The following is a 23,271-nucleotide window of genomic DNA, read 5'->3' on the forward strand; positions in this document are numbered from 1 at the left end:
CTGAACTTACTCGTTTGCTGCAGTAGAACATGTTGCCATGGAGGTCATGATGCAGCAAACTGACTATTTATGTGAAGAGTGGAGGCACCACTTCTAAACAGGACGACCAGGCAAATGCCTGGGGCCCCATGCCAGCTGGGGCCCCAGAGGACTGAATGGCTGAACACGCTGCAGACCTGCTGGCTCTCAACTCCCCATGTGGGGAAGTTGGTTGTTGTAGTTTACCGAGCCTAATTTAGTTTACTGAAAGATTGGCACAAAAAAACAACAACCTGCTTTGCAACCAAAAATGACAAAAAAAAAACTAATTTTTAAACACCTTTGAACAAAGCTTCTAATTATACATTTCATTAACATTGTGTTTCAAGTTAGATGTCAATCGCTCACTCGTGTGCATTAGGTAAAAAGAAAAACATGACAGCTTTTCCTTTTTTTCTTTTGCATGCTTGTTTTTGATAAATGCACATCTGAAGCTTTGGACACTTCAGACATTTGATTTAAGAACACGCTAAAATGAAGCCCATGGTGTTTACACTGGACATTCTTGTTATTTTTCTCATGCTTACTAGCGCATGTCAGACAACTACATTTGGAAGAGGCTTGGTGTGAAAAGCTAAAGTGGTGTAAATCTCGCAAAATCTTGCTCCAGGCTTTTTCTTTCGCAGCTCTATCCCGATACATGACAGACTTGGTATGGTATAATTCCAGCTGGTCACAAACTGCAATTATTAATTCCTCCTTCATTATCAGTTTTCAAACGGCTGACATTTCCGTGAATGAAAGGGGACCCCATCCATACATCACAAATCCAAGTCCCTGATTGGTCAAAGTTCAGTCTGGTCTCACTTTCAATGTGTGTCCAACAGCAACACATTTTGTAGGTAGAGCCCCAAACCTTGGTAGCCAGAGACTTCTGTAGCTATGCATGAACCCAAGTATTTTGAACGTGGAAGCCCAAAATGCCCGTTTATGTGTGTTGACATGGACTCTTCGGTGGATGTGCATTGCTGAAGGCTGTGTGAACGTAGCTTAGGCTGCATGTTTGCTACCAGCTTATTATCCCATCTTTTTTCACTTCTGAAAGATTACAGAGATTACCACAAGGACACGTGGTAGATTCTGAGGCTTAGACAAACTATCACTTCATTTAAAGCAAAGTCAGGTTTTATTTTACATGGCTAACCCCTACAGGATGGCCTCAGCTTTTGTCCCTGCAAGCATCACAACTCCTCCACTAGAGTTGTGCTTCCCTACAAGAATACTAAAACCAGAGATATGTTTTGCCTGAAGGGATTTTTCCAGTTGGTTTGTCCATGAGGGATTTTGTTTTCTCTACAAACCATGCTGTCCAGCAGTGACACAGTGAGCCTATGTGTGTGTGTGTGTTTGTGCATTTGTATATCTGTGACAGGGCCATCCATCTCCGACAGTCCCATCTGTGCACAGCAGTCATGTTTGCTTATCCTCTGACCAGAGCAGCTCAGTATAGCTGCATGCACTCAGGTGAGCATGCAGCTTTTGCAGATGATGGAGGAGAGAGGGAAGCGAGAGTCCTTTAGCATCAGCGCTGTCATGACAGTCATTGAAAAGCTCATGGCTGTGTGTAGTATAAAGCTACCCTGTCTTCTGGGATATTTAATAAGAAACTTGATCGTTTCCTTGATTGAACTGAATGAGCAACTTTCAAGAGTGAGGGTCTGACCACTTGTTTAACTGTTATACCCCTCAGGGTCTTCTTTCAAAATCGTTTGGAGACAACAGCGTGTCTAAAGACAGTCCTACAAAGTCCCAGACTTCTGCTAACCATGTTTCTAGACAAGCCAAACACAGGACCTCAACCTTAAGTGTACCCTTCGCTTTATAGCGTTACAAACTATGGGTGTAATGATCAATCGACTTAGTTGATGAAACGATTTCTACCTATGATCCAATCTAATGGATCTGTCTGAGACAAGTTGTTAATCGAATTGACCTCTACCAGGGGTCAGCAGGACAGTTGGAACGAGGAGGGAAAGACAGTGGCACGCCGGGGGTGTGATAACAATCTGCATTTAATCTGACGTCTGTTTTCGTATTTGAGTGATAATCTCTTCTCACAATAAGCTATGGGGTTATAAATCCTTTCACGCAGCACTGTGACCCCAAATGAATACTGCCACTTTTTTCAATAAAACGTTAGTTTCACACAGCGTACATTCTTTTCTGCGTTAGCCATTGTAAAACAAGCGATTTAAATTAATGCGCATCGTAGAAAAAAAGTTTGCCAGGGTGAAATGTAACGTTGCAATAATGATCCTGTGTTTTGAAACTGTTACCAGTGAGATGAAAGGCGGAGCAATGTAGTGCATGTCTGTGGATGGACCATGAGCACGTGCCTGAGCGGGAAAAGTCCGAAGCTGATCCGTGAGCTGTTGCACACGTTAATGACTGGACAGCTGGTTCTTTTGGTCATGTTTTTGGCGTCGCGGCGGCTGACATTCATGACGTATGAGTTTAGTTTGTTGAATGATAATAACCATCCAAGGTCAGATTAAACACAGATTTCTTCCTGTTCTGCCAAAAGTCAATATGAAATGTGAACAAGTTTTAGAAAGAATACTACAGCTGATCACCACTCCATTCACTGGGGCAGAAGAAATGAATAGTTTTGAAAAACGTATATTACTATATTAGCAAACTAACGAAAAATCAAAAAAATTAAAATAAACATTTTATAAAAGCACCATCACAAAATTAACTATTATTAAATTAGTCAGGCCCTTTCTCATAATGTAACAAAAGATGAATAGGCTAAAATGTGATTATTATTTTCTTCTTTATGGATGTGAAGTCCTTAGAAATATTGATGGTATTTCTTCGGACGTATCCAATCCTATTGCTGTAGGTATGAAATACCTAAACAGTATTTTTTTTCCCCAAAAAAATATAGTTGCAATACAAACAGCTGTTAAAATGATCCTGAAGAAAATAAAGAATACACGTCAAGCAGTAACCGCGGTTACATGCGCAAAATATCTTGATCGGATCAATGGTCGGATTAGAATTCAACCATGCACATGGGCACGGAAAACTTTTTCTGATTAGAACGAACGTTCACATGGATCTCACTTTCGGTCGGAATAAATCATTTGGACATACGCAGTAGTGTTGAAAATACCAGAAGAGGAAATGAGTCCCGCTGTAAACAAAGTGAGCTGCCATATACATTTATGCAGCAGCTCTGTAATATACGAGATGATCTTCCAAATAGGCTTTTATTAATGTTATGCATCTTATAAAGCGCCTGTTCGCTCATCATTTTATTTTTAATCCGTGTGGTCAGTGCTTTTTTTGTGGAAGAATGGAGCTGGAAGAAGCCAGGGTTAGGAGTGGGCTAACACGCGCTAACACCATTTAGCCTTGTTTGATGAACATAAAATCCATGCGGGAAATGCCGCAATCTGCATCTTGGCTGCACGTAAATATGTGGGAATAACATCAGCCTTTATTTAGTTGGGACACGACTGGAAACACAAATCCACGTGATTGTTTAAACGGCTCTAAGAACTGAGCGACATTTCTGCTTTGAAAAGCTCACACACCGCCCCAAAGCCACGGTGTGAGCTGGCGGCTCGAGCTCTGCTCGGACACACGGTTCTCCTGAGTCCGGCAGCCGCTAACCCAGAGCAGCGGGTCGGAAGCCCCCCCCACACACATGTAACAAAGCACCACCGCCCTGTACACGAACACAAAGCTATACGTGAAGTCAGGTTGCTGTGCTTACAGACACGGTTCACTCGCACAGAGCAGCCAGTCGGCCCTGTTTGCGCTCCAAAGCTTTCTCTGAAGCCCCGCACCTTCTATGCGTGACGTAAACCAGAGCTTTAGATACCCACGATCGGAATGAACTGTTTACATGCACCACGATCGAATAAGCAATCGGCATGACGCACCTATCTCGGTCGGAAAGAAATTTTGATCCGAATGAGTCTGATCGGGGCAGAGTATTCCGAACGGCGTGACGCATTTTTCTTCCGATCAGATGTTCTTTCCTGTTACTTTTTTCCATGTAAACGCAGCTAATGTCAAAGCTCCACCTCCCACCACCGTGGTAAGAGGGGGCCACTTTATAGAAGTACAAGAGAAAGTCAAAGCTAAAAAATAGTTCTAAGAATAATCCTCTATTCTTAAATATACACAGCAAAATAATAATTAAAGGGTTGAACACCCAAACCCATAGATGCATTTGGTACAGTAATTGAATAATGCTGCATTGAAAGCACTGTAGTTCCAAATTTAGAAACAACAGATTTGGCTTTTTGAGTGTAAAGTTGTGGTAATCGATGTAGAAAACGTACAGTTATTGCATATTTGAGTGGCTGAAATGTGCTTTATAAATCAAAAGTTATGTCCTTTATCTTGTAAAAATATATATCTAGACTCTAAGGAATGTTTGGAATAACAAAAATTTCAAACCAAAGTGTTGACCCAATGAAGTCACATACACTCTCAAATATTTGAATTAATTTAACACAAAAGTAATCATACACTAATATATATTTTTTTAATTTAAAAGTTTAAGTTGATGTGAGATTTGAAATCACTGCCATAGTACCAATGTTTTAGGACATTACGCTGTTCATAAAAATGACACAGATTAATCGGTCGTAATAATTAAATGAAACATAAAAATTGACTTAATTTTTCATACATAGCAGCAGAACAAATAGACATAACTATCTTCTTCCTTTTTCCTCCATGTGTCATTGTCATACTGAAGCAGATTTTGTCTGTAACTTTTGTCTTGTCCCAATAAATCAAACAAAGATTCAATCAATCCACATCTAAACAGGATTCCTGCATGACCCAGTCTGATGTAATAAACTGTAATCTTTTGGGAATAATTTTCACTGGAGTCTAATCGTTTTATTCCAACTCATCCTTAATATTTACTGCAGTCCAGGGTTCTGGTGACAGACCTGCCCCTCTGCAGTCATTATACTTACAGGTACAATGACTGGATCAAACCAAATCTGCTCAACTGACTTCTCAGTGTGGAGGAAAAGCCACTTTTCTCTGAGGAAGACCAAAGCCACCTGTGAAGGAAGTTCACTTCATCTCAGCTGTTCCTTCAAAATCCACAGCTTGTCTCTCAAAGTCGTGTCACAAAGTTACTATGACATTTTTCATGTATTGCACAGGTAAAGAAAATTGGCCATACGTGAATGTACGTGGAAAAAGTGAGTGGACAAAGTTGTGATCTTTGTGTGAAATTTGCACAGAAGTACCACAAATGAACCACATTAAAACCACGGAAGAAGTACGAATAAACTCCGCAAAACGTAAAAAAAACAGAAAGCATTCTACGTCCGATCCATGGCCTCACCAAGGCGGTTCTTTGTCTTCTCGTCCTCCTTCTCTGCCTCCAATTCAGGAGCTGCTGGGGCTTCAGCAGTTGGTTATTATGCTGCTGAAAAATAAGCACCAGCACTTCTCGCCTTTGGGGGTTCATGGTGATCTCTTCTGGAACTCATGGTCAGAGGTGTACTCATTGGCGGCTCAGTAAAGACTGCTGGATGGGTGAAGAATCAGCCAATCTATATACTCATCGCACAACAAGCAAATGGTGCTTGAACAATGCGGGATTGCTGCACTGCAATTCAACATGGATTTGTTATACTTTCGTGGTACATGCGTGAAAAGTCTGCTAGACATATGCGGACAAACGTAGAATGGTCATGGAAGGCCACAAACTTGCATATGCATCTCGCAAAAATCAGACACAATTGCATAAGAGGTAGATAATAATTGCATATAAACTATATAAAAATGTGCATAAACTGCGTTGTGTAACTCTTAACCAACCACATTTTTTTAACAGCTCCAAACCGAATTAATGTAAAGACCCTCATCTCAGCAGTTTGCATGCTCATCTTTAACATAGAGCATAGGCATAAATAGACTTCTTTAACCTAGATACAGTCTGTGAAGGTCCTACAGATGTGAGATATCCTAGTTGAGTAACATTTTCTGTTCTGATTTGAACATTTGGAGTGCTTTTGCTGGAAGTCATTAATTTGTTTCACTGACCCACTGGAGGAGTGTGCTTGAAGAAGAGGCAGATGAGTTAAAAACTAAGACAATGTTCTTGTCCACTTTTGACTCCAACGTATTACTTTTCTAGCCCGTTTTCCTTTTTGGCAGCTTTCTCCCTACATTTCACTTTACTCGTCTTTCTAAAGAAACACTGTCTGTTCCCACCATCTCTCTCTGCAGGTTTACTCTTTATCTTTCTGCACCTTTTTTGCTGGCTCTGTCACAGTCTAGTTATCTCACCGAAACCATCCTTCTCCCTGCCACACTTTCTCCTTTCTACTTTCTTTTCTCCTTAGTATCTGTACATCTAAGTTGTCTCTTAAATCTGGTTAATGCATCTTTCAGAGCCATGTCCTTTCCTTGCCTAAACCCGCTTTGCTTCCTCTGCATCCTGGCCTGGATTCTGGATTCTCATCATCCTCCCTTTGGCCCAATGTCTGTGTCTTTATTGGACAACAGGGAAGGCAAGCATGGAGCACACTGAGGTGAAATCACATCCAGTAATGAATACTGATCCTGTCCTGGCAGCCGCTGTGTCTCTGAGACCTGCATAGCACAGATGCCACCATCCATTTATCACATGCAAAATGGGAACAACAAAAACGAACAAAAGGCTTAGGAAAAGGAACAATTCTCATCGTTCAGCACCATTCATAATAAAAGTCGCCAAATTCAAAGTCATTCATTAGAGCCATTGGCATTAAAGGGAAAAATCAAGCAGGTAAATTACGGTCACTACTGCCCTTATGTGGCCTGTTCGAGAAATGTTTATATTGTAGACCGCTCAGTGAGCCCATAGAGGGAAACGGTTCATGAGCTTTTCTTTCTATGAAAATGCTGCAGGCGACAGGTCACAGTGAACCCTTAAGCAACAGGTAAGGGTGAGTAATATGAAGGTGAAAATGTTTCTAAAGGGACGAGAAAAATCTGCATCTGTGTGTAAAAATCTTCCCATGTGTTCATTTAGAGTTACAACCTCAAATCTGCTGCCGCGAATCAAAGCGCGCTACAGCTGCGCTCGGATTTGTGACACATTTCTTGCGAGACTTTTGTGTCAAAACTGATCTGTTTCCGATAATGGAACAGGGGGGGTGTCAAACAATAAGAGTGTAGGACTCAGAAGAATTTGGTAAAGTTAGAGAGATCTTCACAGATTCGGACTTCCGGCCGCAATAAGTCTTCTGATAAGCGTTCAAATGTGACAAAAGTATCTCAATCCTTTAAAGTAAACTACTTTCTGTGTGTTATACAGACTTACTATGAAAAGCAGATTTTTAAATGAATTAGACAATTATTTTGAATTAAATTGATACAGTCTGATGATTAATTAAGATTAAAACATGATAAAAGGTTTCTCTTTCAGTTTACCTTCAGCAGTTTGTTGAATTGGATCACAGTGTTAGTAGTTGTCACATGCGTTGTGTCGACAACCAAAAATGTTGCGTTTGCATTCTGTTCTAAGTTCTGTTTGAGTGACTGACCTCAGGCCAGTGGAAAAAAGTAAGATGCATTAGCAGGTAGATCCATGGTTAGGAATCTGACACTGAATGCTAACACCTTTCTGAAGATGAAGAAGAAAAAACTCCACATCTGGCACTATTATCTTTTTTGGCTTAATCTTTGAAACAAGTATTTGCTATTGGCAGGATCAACCATGTATCCCCAGGTGCTAGAGCACGCGGGAGTTAGGCTTTCTAATGGGTGGCAAACATTAACTGTAAATACTCCATATATGGTCAATGGTGGCGAGCCTGGCTGGGCTGTGCCGCATTGACAGAGAACACGCAGCACAGGTTCCTGGTCTATGGGCAGGGCTTCAGGACAACACTGCTGCCTGAGTGGGCTTGGATCCCTCGGCCAAGAACTGCGGGGCAGCAGTCGCTGCAGAAGGACAACAAATGCTCCTGCAGGCCGGAGTAGCCCTCTGCTAGGGACCTGGCAAGCAGTGGGGGCTTTACACTTAAGTGCAGTGACGCATGTCTCATAGGATATTTGATAGGCTGTTCTGCATGTCAATCAAGTGACGTACTTCCAAGTGAGAATGATAATTCGCGTAAGGATTTAAAAAAAATAATCCGTGATCAGTCATCACATCCTTCATGATCAACATAATGAGCTCCCATGTATTAGGGAGTAAATGGTCAGAAAAAGCACTTCATAAAAGGGAGCAAAATGTGTTATTGCGTTCATAACTTCAAGACAACTTTCTTAGCAAGCAGGAAAGAGTGGGGCAAAAATGCCTGTAATGGAAAAAGGAAGTGATCAGGGTCAGATGGGAAGAAAATAGCGATGATGATTGAGGTTTCCACCCAATTAACCGGAGATCACTTAAATGGTTGGAGCGTTGAATAGGTCATTATCCTTAAGCACTCTGTAGAAACCCATTAGTGCTTTCCTAAGCTGGGCCTGTGATGCTTCCACTTTGGTTTCAAATTTTCTAATAAAGCAACACTTGTCTGATTATGTTATATAAAGGCTGTTAGTGCTTTAGGTTTGTTATTTAACTTGCCACAACCTGCTGTCACATGAGTGCTGCAACCCTGCAAACTTTCTCAGTGGCAAAAATAAAATAAAAAAACAAATTTTTCAAACAAAATGATGCCAAAATGTATTGTTTACAATAGTTTTCCAACTTTTCAATTATTAGTTTTCTGTAAAAAAAAAAAAAAAAAATAGTTCAAAGCTTTTTCTTGGTATGAATACCCATCTGTTCATCTTTTAACATAAGACTTAGAGACCCATGCCAAGGAAAATGTTATTTTTGTTGTTTTTAACATGTCCTTGTGGCATTTCTCTGATGGTGGAGGACATTGATAATTAATAGTTATGAATAATTAAGAATAAAATTGCATTTGTGAGTATTCCTTTATGCAAATTGTTGTGAAGCAGATGAATTTTTTTTTTAAATGTCTTATTTTGAGAAACATGGGTTGACACACCTGTAAATAGGAATTCAACCAAAACGTTGAACACCGAGGAGCTCATAACTAGTTTGACACAAACCTGTGTGAAAATATGCTAATTACTGACACCTTTTTTTGAGTTGCTTCATAACTCAATCGATGTGGAAACTGCTCCTGTGCTACGGTGGCCGACAGGGCTCATACAAAAGAAAATTTTTACCCGCAAATTTAGAACCAAAATCGCCCAATCTGGGTGAAAAAACGGCCAATCTGGCAACACTGAGTGTGAAAGGCCTTGCCCAAGGACCCACACTGGACTAAGATCATCACATGATTTTACCATGCACCTGTCCTACATGCAGCCAACTGAGCCATTCAGTTACTTCAAATAGTAAAGAATACTACTTTTTTCCTTCCTAACTAAACATTGTTTTCATGTTCACTACAGAAGAATCAAACTTAACTAAGAATAAATGTTTCCCTAAACTTGGAGTGTAGTCTGTGCAGCAATGAAAATTAAAATAATTGCAAAAGCTTGTGTTTATGTGGAGTCTTTTTCATATTCATGACTCATTATTTTAATGTAAAGCTGCAATATCGACACATTCAGAGTGTGAACATCACACAAGAGCTGTTATATGTTCTTCTATATTTAGAAGCTATTTTTAAAAAATGGCCTTTTATTAAAAAAAACATCATACGTTGGAGGAAATATTTATTTGCTTAGCTGATTTTGTAGGTTTTCCCACCGGAAAAAATATTTGACAGTCTGTCATTTTAACCCTGGTGCTATCCCATGGGGTCAAGATGACCATTGACGTGTTCTCCTCTACCATGACAAAGGTGGATAAAGGTGGAAAGATTTCATGCAATCCATGGACACCAGTGAAGATCACAAATCACTGAAGAAAAAAGGTTCAGAGCACTGTCTAGTGGGTCTAGATGACCCAACTCCCAATGGTAAAGTGCCTAGGATAGCACAAGGGTTACTAGTAGATAAAATGCTTTCGGCACACCATTTGGATGGAAGGATGGCCAGAGCAATGTACCATCCAATCCTTAGTGAGAAAGTGAAAAAACTTCTTTAAAACACGAAAAGAATATTTAGCTGTGAGCTACATCTATTAGAGACTCAAATGTTTAATGTCCCACAAAGATTTGGTTTGGAGGGAAAACCTTTTTTGATGGTTTCAGACCCGAAACTGGAGGAAGTCGAGCTAAATGGCAGGAGCTTACAAATTTTAATGAAAACATTGAAATGTGACAAAACTGAAAGACTGGACCCTGCAGGAGAAAGTTCCCTCCTGTGGCAAGATTCTTGCCACTGCTGTTTACACCACGCCATGTCATACCACTGCATGCTAGAGGAAGGTTTTTCTACTGCGCTCTTTTGAGGCCTGCCATGGCCCGTCCAGCCATGTTCTGGCCATCTTACTTGCCCCCCCACACCCCCCCCCACACCCCAAACCCATCTGTAGTAATGTTTTTGGGGTTGATGGAACCTGCTGTTTTAGGAAGGAGTACTGTGTCCTTTTTTTCTTTGGTTTCAGTTAGAGGTAAGATCGGGCCTAAAAAATCCAGCCCTACCCGACCCAGGCCCGCGGGTATTAAAGCCCAACCCAGCCCGACCAATTAACTTGATTTGAAGGCCCGAGCCCGAAGCAAACCCTAAATTTCAAATTTTCCCATAGTATTTTTGGCAGGAAGCAAGCAGAAAAAAAATCAGAATAAGAGGCCAGACAAAGATAGTGAAAGAGAGATCTTGATGCGCACTCGCTTAATTACGCGGAGAAATACTGCAGCCCACTAGGCTTTATTGCGGAAGGAAGATTACATTCATGACACGTGCGCAAAGTGTCATGGAGGAATACGTGGACACAAGATGCTGGACAGCAGAAGCTCGAGAAAACAAGGAATTTAATCCAGAAGAAGGCTCTGAGACTCGTACACAAGTGACATTCACAAAGAGAACGATCCGGTGACAAGTGAGGAGGTACACAAGGTTTAAATACACAACAGTGATAGAAAACAGGTGAGTAGACAGGTGCTGGTGATGAATGAAGTCAAGTTAACAAAAGCACAATGGAACACAGAACAGGAACCTAACAAAATAAAAGCCCAACCCAGAAGTGAAGACAAAACTAACCGCCCTGGCCCCGATACCCGACAGTACCTCTCCCTCAAGGGGCACCTCTGGGCGCACCACTGGATTTATCAGGATGGCGACAGTCGAACTCTCGGAGCATGTCCTTGTCCAGGATCCTCGATGTTGGCTCCCAGGACCTCTCCTCGGGTCCATACCCTTTCCAGTCAATCAGGCACTGCAGACCCCGACGTCTGACGTCCATGATGCGTCTGATAGTCCATGCTGGCTAACCGTCGATGATACGAGGCGGTGGCGGTTGGAGAAGGCTGGAGAGGACTCGTAACATGGGGTTTGAGCTGAGAGACGTGAAAGACTGGTTGAATACGCATGGTCCGAGGAAGGCGCAGTCAGACCGCACAGGGAAGATGACCCTCCTCTCCACCTCGAAAGGCCCGATGTACTTGGGAGACAGATTCCTCGACTCCGTCTGCAGCTTGATGTTAGACGTAGATAGGAGAACTAACTGACCTGGTGTGTAGGCAGGTGCAGGTTACTGATGCCGGTTCTCCAGTCTTTTGTTAGCTGCGGATGAACAAAGAAGAGCAGCGCGTGCCTCCCTCCAGATGCGCCTGCAGCGATGGTAAAGGTGTTGAACCGACCGTCACCTCCTTCTCCTGCTCCGGAAACAACGGAGGTTGGTAGCCCAGGGAACTCTAAAAGGAGGACATACCTGAAGCAGATGATGTCATAGAGTTGTGGGCAAACTCAACCCAAGGCAGCAGAGTGCTCTAAGAGGTCTGGTGAAGGGAACAGACGCATCGGAGAGCAACCTCAAGGTCCTGATTGGTCCTCTTGGCCTGCCCGTTGGACTGTGGATGGAAACCCGAAGAGAGACTGACCGTGGGACCAAAGGCTGCACAGAAGGTCTTCCATAATTGTGAAATGAACTAAAGTCCGCGATCAGAGACGATATCCACCGGAATGCCTTGCAGCCTGATCACATGCTCAATGAAAAGTTTGGCAGTCTCTGCGGCCGAAAGCAGCTTCCTCAGGGGCACGAAGTGAGCTGCCTTGGAAAACCGGTCCACAATCGTCATGATTGCAGTTCTGCCAGTGGAGGATGGCAACCCGGTCACAAAGTCCAGGGCGATGTGGGACCACGGATGGCTTGGAACTGGTAAGGGGTGTAACAGACCAGCTGGCAATCGATTGCTAACCTTGTTCTGGGCGCAGATCGTGCAGGCAGAAACAAACTCTCAGGCGTCCTTCGCCAAACTGGGCCACCAGAAGCATCGACGCAGGAAGGAGACAGTTCTGTGTACACTGCGATGACAAGTGAGACGAGTAGCATGAGCCCACTGAGGGACCTGACTCCTTACGGCCCTAGGAAAAAGAGTCTGTTAGGGGGACCCCCACCAGGATCAGGCTCCCGGGTCTGGGCAGCCTTGATACCCCTCTCCAGCTGCCAGGAGAGGGCACCCAGGACACAGGAGGCAGGTATCACAGTCTTAGGTTGTTGATTCTACACCACAGGTTCCTGTTGCCGAGAGAGAGCGTCTGGTTTGACGTTTTTGGAACCAGGGCGGTACGAATCCCACAAAATCAAAACGAGCAAAAAATAATGACCACCGTGCCTGTCTAGGGTTAAGCCGTTTTGTGGTCCGGACATAAGACAAGTTCTCATGGTCAGTCCAGGCCACAAAAGGCTGAACCGCCGCCTCCAACCAGTGCCTCCACTCCTCCAACGCCAGCTTGATAGCCAGAAGCTCCTTTTCACCCACATCATGGTTCATCTCCGCCGGAGTAAGTAACTTCTTATTCAGTAACTTCTAATTCTACCTGTCACTCAAACTTTAACCATCAAAATCCTCATCTCCATGACTCTCTTCTCTGTTCTCTGTTTTACTTATGCCTCAATGTGATCAACTTTTATGACTCAAACAGCTACTTCATACACTCCTGCCTCTTCTCATGTCAACGGCGTGCCCAGACTCTCCCTTCTTGCTACCAATGTTGACCAAGTCATTTAAAACTGCAGAACATTAGAGTGATGAGCAGCAGACCTTCACAGTTGTTCCCCACTTTTGTTCCTAACTACATATCTCTGAGCAGAGTGTTAGCAGAGACATCGCCATTTGACCTAATTAGGTCCCATTAGTGGAGTCAGTAATTACTGGCCCTTTTTACAGCTCCATCTCCTCTGTCACCTAGAAGGGATTTCAATTAGGTTTGCTTTCCCACTTTGCCTGCCTTGCTCTCACAGCTAAGTTGCACTGTCACCTGTGAAGCCAAGCACAGCCAGGCGCCAGCCAGCCCTCACAGAAAGTGTCCGCCGAAAGATGCGAGAGTTTCTGCACTCTGCCATTTTTATTCCCAGCCATGCGCCCATCGATGAAACGTGACAGCTTGAAGAGGTATCTTTGTTTCAGCCAAGAGGAAAATGACCTTTACGCCACTTTCTGCAAGCAGCCCATCAAGAAAAATACACGAGACAGACCATGAATTACAGCACGTCTTCCTGTCATGGATAAACAACATTTCGAGTAGGACGGTTCCAGCATTTGATTGGCAGCAAGATTTCATCAAACATAAGTAAGAGGGACAAAAATAAATCAGTAGCTATTTCATTTGTCAGAGAAGAGGAAGCAGAGTGAAAACAAAACCAACGCGGGAGTCCTGCAAGTGTCTGAATCCACAGAGGAATCAAGGGTCAAGCTTATCATTTCGCTCTCACTCCATCTCTGAACCAAATCAATCACTCTAATTAGGATGGAGCAAGAAACACCAGTCAATACTGCAAAGGGATAATTAACCTCTTATGTTCTCCATTCTCTATTGCAAGGTGCAATTGATTGAGGATACCTATTGTTGGCTAATTGTGGCCCTCAGTCAGCTGAGCGAGGGTCGTCTAATGGCATTTATGCCACTGTCTGGAACCCGTGGCATTGATGTCAGCTGCAGCAGTGAATTGTTTTTCCTTCTGTGGAGCATTTCAGCTGAAGGATTGCTTTTATTTTAAAGCTGCTCAATGGTCTCTTCAAATGGAAATGTCATACAGGAAACGGATGGCTTTCATTATTTTATGCACCATATAACCTTCTAATCGCTGGTTTCCATTTGTCTCAGCTCTCCCAAGACCTGAGACAAATGAACTTGAGCCTAAAAAAGCGAGGAGCTTCCAATTTCACAAGGCACTCTCGGTTATCTGTTTAAACAACGTTGAATAGAAACACTAGCCAAAATTTTCTGCAGGAAATGAACTGGGGAAGTTCAACTGACACATTGCTGCAGCACAGGGATTGGATTTTCAGTTTGTCTCTCGCACACAGCAGATGGCACTGGGGGTGAAGCTACAGTCCCATGATGAAGAGAAAGACAAATACATTTAGCAGTACTGGAAATGCAATTAAAGCCCTGTGAGTAGGAACCCAACCAAAGTTCTTTGTAACACACATTGCTTAATAAGCTTTAAATTGGATTCCATCTAAAGTAATATGCAGCAACCCGCCAGATTTAAATATTTCAAAGTGTTATAATTAACTGGGGAAAAGTCAAGTCAGCTGGTAAAATAATGTTTCAATATTGATAATAACAGAATGAATAGAACTAAAATATTCATAAAAATGTTCACAACATCACATGAGTGTTGAGAACGCTGAGAGGCTGCAGAGCTACTTTCAGATCATTCAAATGTTTCTGTGAAGGCTTTGACCACAGTTCACTGCTCTGCATGTGCTTGTTTTCCTCATCACCATGTATATTTAAACACATTTAAATCCACACATGAGTGTGGTGCACTGCCTTGTTAATAGGAGCAGCCGCATCACATTGAGATGCTGTGAGCTAATTGGGCTAATTAATCATGACAGGAAACACGGCTCTGTTCTCAGGACTGCATTTAGACCTAAAAGCTAACAGTTAACATCAAAGATGCTCACCTAACAAACAAGGATTGTTAGGCACATGGTGCTATCAAGGCTAAGGCTGTCATCAGCACCATTTTCCTTGGCCAGATGGGAAATGTTTAAATATTACAACAAAAACATAATCTATAGTATTAAGATTACACTTAACCTCTTAAGACCCGAGCTAATATTTGAGCTAACCTCTACACTCAGGGGCTTAGTTGGGCAGAATTTAATTGGTTAGTTCAAAAGGGGCCCAAGTCCACAATTTTTTCAAAATAGAGATATTATATGTTCTATGGTCTTCGAGGGAAAAGCTATCTGATTATGTGCAAAAAAGTCCCAAGTCTGTTGTAATGTATTGACTATGCTTGACATTTAAAATGCATTAAGTGCAAAATTCCAGGACTTAGGCCTCTCTTGCATGGGTTTTGCTTTATCCCATAGATCAGGGGTCGGGAACCTTTTTGGCCAAGAGAGCCATAAACGCCACATATTTTTAAATGTCATTTCAAAAGAGCCATACAATAATGTAGTGTCCCTTTCCCACACTGAGGCACGGAGACTTAACCTCTCTGAAGGTTCTTTATTCTGGTTACTGTAGACTGCAACAAACGCCGTTCAATTAATTCAGCAACTCCTGAATCTCTCCCGCAGAGATGAGAGCACTTCTCCCAACTTTATATTCGCTCCTGCCGCGTCAGCCCTCCCATTTCCCTTATTCGGCCCACAGCTGAACCCCATTGGTCCAAACTACCTAACAACAGCCTGAGCGACAGAACTGAGAGCCAATCAGATCTCTGCTTGATGCGTTCATGAACTCCAGAACTTTTAACGCGGCCCAACAGCCATCCAACTCAGTCCGCGACAATATGTTTAAAACTAAATATACAAATGAATGTGTGCATTTGATGTAAATTCAAAACTTTTAAAGTACAATAAGTCTGTGGATTCTTTTTTAATAACATCGTTATGCTGTTGCTAATAAATGGTGAGTATTTCTCGTGGTGGTTCTGCTGATTGTCTAGTCTGGTTGATAGGTGGTGAGTTTCTGCTTCATGCAGGCGTTGAGACTTTAAACGTGATCGTAGGTCTGAATGTTCTGTAGATGTGAGACAGACTGCTCACATGCAGACGTGGAGCCAAACACACACTCACGCTGCAGTGAGTGACGGGCAGCGGGTTTTACGTTATTACAATCCCTGCGCGATTCACCTGCTGCTGGTCCCCCTCACCCCCACCCTCTGCTTTCTCCCTCACACATCCCGTCCCCGCAACTCCGCGCTCTTTCTCAGAGACGGGAGCGTGCAGTTTTGGGCACGGCAATTCACAGGTTTCCGGCTGGTACAAACTCTGTGAAATAATAGATAATAGTAAAGTGACAATGCTGGCGCTGATTTTTCTCTCTAAGCACCGATACTACTCCGCGCCTCTGGCATCGCATCGCGCCCGAGAAGGACTGGTCTAATGAAAAAAAAAGTATAATTAAAGATTTGTCTGCGAGCCACATGTGACCATCAAAAGAGCCATATATGGCTCGCGAGCCATAAATTCCCGACCCCTGCCATAGATAAAGCACTAGTTATCCAATTTGGCAGCACCCCCATTTAATTCAAGAAGGGCCCAAGTCCAGGGGGTGTGATGAGCCTCATCCAGTGTGGGTCGTTAGGCTAGCACTTGTGCTTTCTTAGATGACCCCACCCTTACATTGACGTGTTCTCCCTGTTATGACAAAGGTGGATGAAGGTGGAAAGATTTCATGTGATCCATGGACACCAGTGAAGATCACAAATCATTGAAGAAAAAAGGTTCAGAGCACTGTCTAGTGGGTCTAGATGACCCAACTCCCAACGTTAAAGGATAGCACAAGGGTTACACCCTTCGTTTACTTGCTAACTATGTAGCCACGAGGGTGCCCAAGTCTGGGTCTCCCTGTGCTGGTCCCCAGCCCAGATAACATACAGGCTTGTTTCAAGAAGGGCAGGATTGGCAGGTGCATTGACAAATGAAGGAACCCATATGGTTTCAACTTATCTCTGTCTTGTCTTGTTAAGTTCAACACAGTAAACTCCAAAGTGCTTTAGCCTTTATTTTTGAACTTAAATGGAAATCCCCCTTCTTGGGTTTTATATACTTCTATGACTGTGGTACTTACTTTTTTGGTTAACACCACACTAGGTAAGCATATTTTACAATTAAAAATGTTTAGAAAATCATAATTTTGTTTTGAAAATTGAGTTGTTGTGTAATGTCTACATTATTTGATGCATAAAGTCAGCTGTTCTGGGCACGGGCCATACAGGCAATTGCCCGGGGCGCAAATTTAAAGGGGGGCGAAAGCTCAGTGCACGGAAAAGATAAAAAAAATCTGCATCACTATTGGTTGACTATTATCTAATATATCACAGAGTTGGTAACGGCCTGAAACCTGCGAATTGGCGCCCCCCACAGCAGCACGCAAGCCTGTCTTTGAAAAGGAGCCGCAAATGTGTGAGCACCTGGATCATGCCGTACCTTTACATTACTCAGCTCATGCTAATAATGTCATTCTTTATTAACTATTGTAGATATTTTTATTCTTCGTTTTCCACATAAAATGTATTTTTTACATATGACTGTTGTTTAGTTGGTGTCAGTATTTGACATAAAGACAGCAGGTAATGCAGGAAAACAGCGACACCTTTTAAAATCATAAGTAACCCTTGTGCTATCCTAGGCACTTTAACATTGGGAGTTGGGTCATCTAGACCCACTAGACCAGGGGTCTCAAACTCAATTTACCTGAGGGCCACTGAAGGCAGGGTCTAGCTGAGGGAGGGCCGCAACTTCAACGCACACACGCAACTTGTGAGTGCCTGAGAGCTAATAAATGTGTATGGAACATATACTATACTATACTATTAACTATACTCTATTAGTAACTGTTTTCTGTAGAAAATTTACTTATAAAATTCTCATTCAATAAAATAAAATATGTAAACAAAAAAAAATCAATAAGGAAATAAATCAGTGATACATTTCTGTTTACTCAGTCTTCTATATCTGCTGTTTTTTAATTTAAATGTCCCTATTAACACAGTTCAGTTCACATTGGTGAATTATAACTATTAAACCCAAAAGAAGACTTAAATTCTACAGTTCTGTAACCTCCATCAATGGTTATTCTGAACTCGGTTCTCTTGTCTTCTTCTCACTGATGGACACTTGGCAGCACTTCCTCCCAAACAGCTCCTCAGTATGGATGAAGATGATCGTCAGTAAATCTGGACTGGACTTGGACTTATTGACATTTAAGGTGGAGAAGTCAGAGAGTGTGTGCTCCCAATTTTGAGTCCGTATTGAATTTTTTTTTTTTTTTAAGTTTACTTTTTAAAAAACAAATCAGTAAAGGAGAAACAAAATTCAGAAACCATTTTTGGATTTTCTTTCTTATGACTTTTTGCACATTTAAACCCCGATCACAAGTTATTGTAGAGCAGCCGGTCAGCCACTCCTTTATTTTTATACTGAATTCAAACTGTGGTTCATAAAAGAACGGGCGCTGTTCACTGGAGATCAAAACAATCGTTACCGATACCTGAGATCACAGAAAAGCTAAAAAAACGGATGAAAATTCATGTTGGTGACACCAAATAGGTGCAGCCAAGATGCACAATAAGCGTGTTTGAGATCACCCATGTGGACGCAACGCAGCGCAGATCACCTGGTGTGTGACATGTTTTTGTTTTTGCTCCAACATCACCTGTCAATCATCACAAAAATATCACGAGAAAAGTGGCGGAGCAAGGGGCAAACCTGAGCGAACGCAGCTGGAAATTTAGTACTGCACTGACTGAAAGCTGCCCTGATGGCTACAAAACAATGCACTGTGGGACATTTGTCCTGATGGTTTATGTAGATAAGTGATCAAGTAAAATAATTTTAAATATCAATTGATTAAAAAATGGCTACATATATTACAAAACATTAAAATCAATATAAAAGATATAATGAGAGATCGTACTGAGGGGGAGAGGCATATTAAAACTAAATTGAATGTTCTCCTTCAGTCTGCAGCTTCGCCTTCGCACCCCCCCCCCCCCCCCCCCCGGCCTGGTCTCCCCAACGATCCAGGAGTGGCGCTGGTTCACCTCAAACACGTCTATCGTTGCATTTTCAGCGTGTCTAAGACTAAATCTTGTTTTTGCTCGCTCGTGTTTAATGTTGAAGCTTCCTTAACTGTCACGCATGTAAGTGAGGGACATTTATTCTCCTCGGCCAGCCCATCTCCCGCGGGAGCTGTGTGCTGCCGTAACAACAGCCGTGCATTAGAACCGTTTGGTCGGGGGTTATACGCCGCCGCGCGCCTAACCATAACCATAACCTTAACCCTCCTCAGGGTCCATGCGACCCAGAAACAAGTTCAGCACGGACTGCATGTATTTAGAAAATTACGAGCAAATAGATACGTTCTAAAAAGGAAAATAAGGAACTCCTTAATACGGTCCGGGGAGGGGGCTGTCAGGTCTCCTGCCTTAAATGTTCTCTCGCTTTCAAGCCCAGTCAATGTCACGTCCCCAAGAGTCATTTACCCCACTGTGATTGGTTGGTTCGCTCACGACAATAAAAAAGTGTCAATCACACAAACTGGGCGGGCCGCATTAACATTAAACTTTCATATTACGGCGGGGGCCGCAAAATATCATCTTGGGGGCCACAAATAGCCCGCGGGCTGCGAGTTTGAGACCCCTGCACTAGACGGTCCTCTGAACCTTTTTTCTTCAATGATTTGTGATCTTTACTGGTGTCCATGGATTACATGAAATCTTTCCACCTTTATCCACCTTTGTCATAACAGGGAGAACACGTCAAAGTAAGGGTGGGGTCATCTAAGATAGCACAAGGCATAAACAATAGACCATTTGTTTATGAATGGATTGAGGTTTTTGGAGGATTTTTTTTGTTGGTGTTGCACATAATTAGGAAAATGCCAAATATTTTGGAATAATCCTGGTGATGAGTTATGTGATTTAGCTTTTAATGTTTTATAAGACCAAAATGATATTCAAAATAACAGGTTTTCAAAAAAATCTAATTCCTGTGATACGTTTCACAAAGACACACACAGGACGTCACACACCAAGCAGAAATGTACTTGATACCAGGAGTCCAGCTCAGACAAAATGTCAGGATCCCGTTGCGGACACAAACGCAGGATGCAGGAATGCAGAATCAAAGTCTTTAATTCAGCACTGAACTGAATGAAACCCAAGGCTAGATTTCTCATGAGACTTGAGAGGTAACACAAAACAATCTCACAATTAGTGGAGAGAACACACAGACTATATACACAGGTGGACTGATGACATGCGTGAACACAGGTGTAGCCAATAAGATGCCAGGTGGAAGAGAAAAGTAACTGCAAGGAAAAAACCCAGGAGACAATGAGCTGGAAACAGAGGATTACAAACTGAAACATAATTACACACCCCACCCTAAATACCCCACACAAAATGGACCAAAGAGCAAAGAAAAGGCTTTGTTTGTTTTGTTCTGCAGCATGGTCATATTTGTATCATTTTACAGAATATATTTTTATGGAGAGCAAAATATTACGCATTATTTATCCCTGAACCACTCAACCACATTTCCGTTAAAATAAACTCTTTAGCTTTGGAATACACTCTGCAGCACAGCTACTTTTCAGAATATTTAATCTACTGGTTAAAAACTAAGTTATTATTATGTATTTTAAACATGATCCCATCCACACCTAGACTTTTTTTTTGCACTGGACCATTTTCCTGCCGCGCTTTACTTAGAATGTGTCGACTCTGACCTAGTTTATGCTTCTTTTGCACCTCATTTGTAAGTCGCTTTGGTTAAAAGCCTCTGCTAAGTGACTAAATGTAAATCTTACCTCCTGGGGGCTTTACTAGTACCAGGTTGGATGTGTGCAGTTTTTTCCACTCTGAGTAAACCCCCCCCCCCCCCCCCCCCCCCCCCCCCCCAGGAGGTGATGGGAAGAACTCAGCACCCTGACCTCGTTGTTTTTAAAGTCCTGTTATACCATGGTCAGGTTGAATACTCGATTCTGATTGGCTGCTGGGTATGTATTAAAACCTGATAACCGCAGGGTGAAAAAAGAAGTTCCGGTCACCTAGTTTAAATGTTTTGTATCACTGCGCCTGCTTCTTTAAAACAACCTTTTGCTTCATCATCTGGACAAAAACAAGCGGTAAAAGGTGAACTTTCTCTCTGAACTGATGCTTTATTCAACCCATCGGGACGATCAGCATATATATATCGCCGAATCTTGACTGCAGCGGTGGTGCTGCGTGACGCGGATTATATGTTACGTGATGCGGCGCATTGCACCGGGCATATAGTCCGCTTTTTGTGAGAAAAGCGATCCAATTCGAAAAAAAACAAGAATTAAGGACTAAAACCTGGTTAATATGTATTGCTTTTGTAACCGACCATGGTATAAGGGGGTTAATGGCCTTCGAAGTGTGCGGTTATTACTTTTTAACGCACGCCGCTGGAAGCCTGAACCGTCCGACGCAAAGCGTAGTTGCTTCCGCGTAGGGCGTTTAAAAAGTAATAACCGCACACTTCGAAGGCCAATTAACCCTTACTTAATGAAACACAGCTTAAGTTCATTTCAGTTTAACTTTAGAGGCAACCATGGACAGAAAATAAATTATCATTAAATAGCATACACATAATGGAGCTAAATAAGGATGATGCAGTTGAGTTTTTGAGTTGTTTTTATTCCATTTTCTTATTTTCTTATCTTTGTCATTTTCAATTATAACCTTTTCAGTTTCAGATACATCGTTTTTACTTGAAATTTTTATGTACTTTCAAATCAAAACGTTCTAGTTTGGATTAAGACTTTTCATCTTCAAACATTTGACCCTCATTCGGCGGAGGGGGTGGGGTATTGATGGAGAGGTGTGGTCTAATAAGGAGAACATGATGGAAAATTGCCTCTTTCTTCAGTAACTGCACGCAAACTGTATGATCAATACATTCAAGTGAATGTTTGTAAAACTATCAAATAAATTAACTCCGTAGGGATGGGATTATAGAAATTCGCTTTTCCCACTCTTTTTCAAGCAATTAATCAAGCTATACTTGACTTTAGTTAATGATCATTAAATATACTTAAGCAGATGGGATTTAAGTGTCTTTTCTATCATTGCATTTCTTCATTGAGTTTGATACATCTGTGTAAATTCAATCAATCAATCAGTCAATTAAAATATCTTGCAAGAAAACCCACCTTTGTCCAATGACTAATTGTGAACTTTCACAGGGGTAATTGCTAAGCAATTTGGTGCAAAAAGATCCACTGTTGAAGCAATTATTAGAAAATGTAAGAAGTTAAACATGGCTGTCAGTAGTGATGGGTAGATGAGGCCTCATGAAGCGTTTCGCCACATTGCCCAAAGTGTATTTTGCAATGTAATTTAACAAGACAAAATAATTAATTTCATATAAAAGGAATTGGAATTGTATTCTGCTAGATCACGCAGAAACTAAGAAAGGAAAGGAAAAATAGCCCAAACAATTCAACTATAAAATACCAAAAACCTAATTAGCCCTTGTGCTATCTTAGATGACCCCACCCTTCCATTGACGTGTTCTCCCTACCATGACAAAGGTGGATAAAGGTGGAAAGATTTCATGTAATCCATGGACACCAGTGAAGATCACAAATCATTGAAGAAAAAAGGTTCAGCACACTATCTAGTGCAGGGGTCGGCAACCTTTTTTACTCAAAGAGCCATTTGGGACCGCCCCTAATAAAAAAGAAAGCACTCGGAGCCACAACCCGTTTTGACATCATTATATATATTATGCATGTATATATTATTCAAAGGTGCTCATTACGTCGATCGCGATCGACCTTCAATGACATGAGTGTAGATCGCGGGCCAGAAAAGATTAAAAAAAAATTACTTCTTTAAAATCCACCAGTCAATCAAAATCGTCACTGAGAAGTACGGGACATGATTGACATGTAGATTGGCCAATCGGACATCGTCTGAAGCATACGTCGCTGCAAATGCACATTATGTTCTTTAAAGGATGATACCGCGGCCGCGTGTGGGAGGAGCTACTGGTTCTGGTCTGATTGCTGCATGGAGCGATGTTTTTATCAATGCATGGTAGACACTGAGAATGTGGAGAGATCAGGTTTATTATTTTAAAGAGTTCTACTTGGTAATCATGTTTCCATGTTTGAGTTCATAAAATCATCCCAGAGAAAGTCTCTGCTTCAGCTCCTGCAGGGAAAGCTGCGTCTCAATCTGAC

This window comes from Oryzias latipes, chromosome 22 (assembly GCF_002234675.1).
Source record: "Oryzias latipes chromosome 22, ASM223467v1".
Lineage (NCBI taxonomy): Eukaryota > Metazoa > Chordata > Actinopteri > Beloniformes > Adrianichthyidae > Oryzias > Oryzias latipes.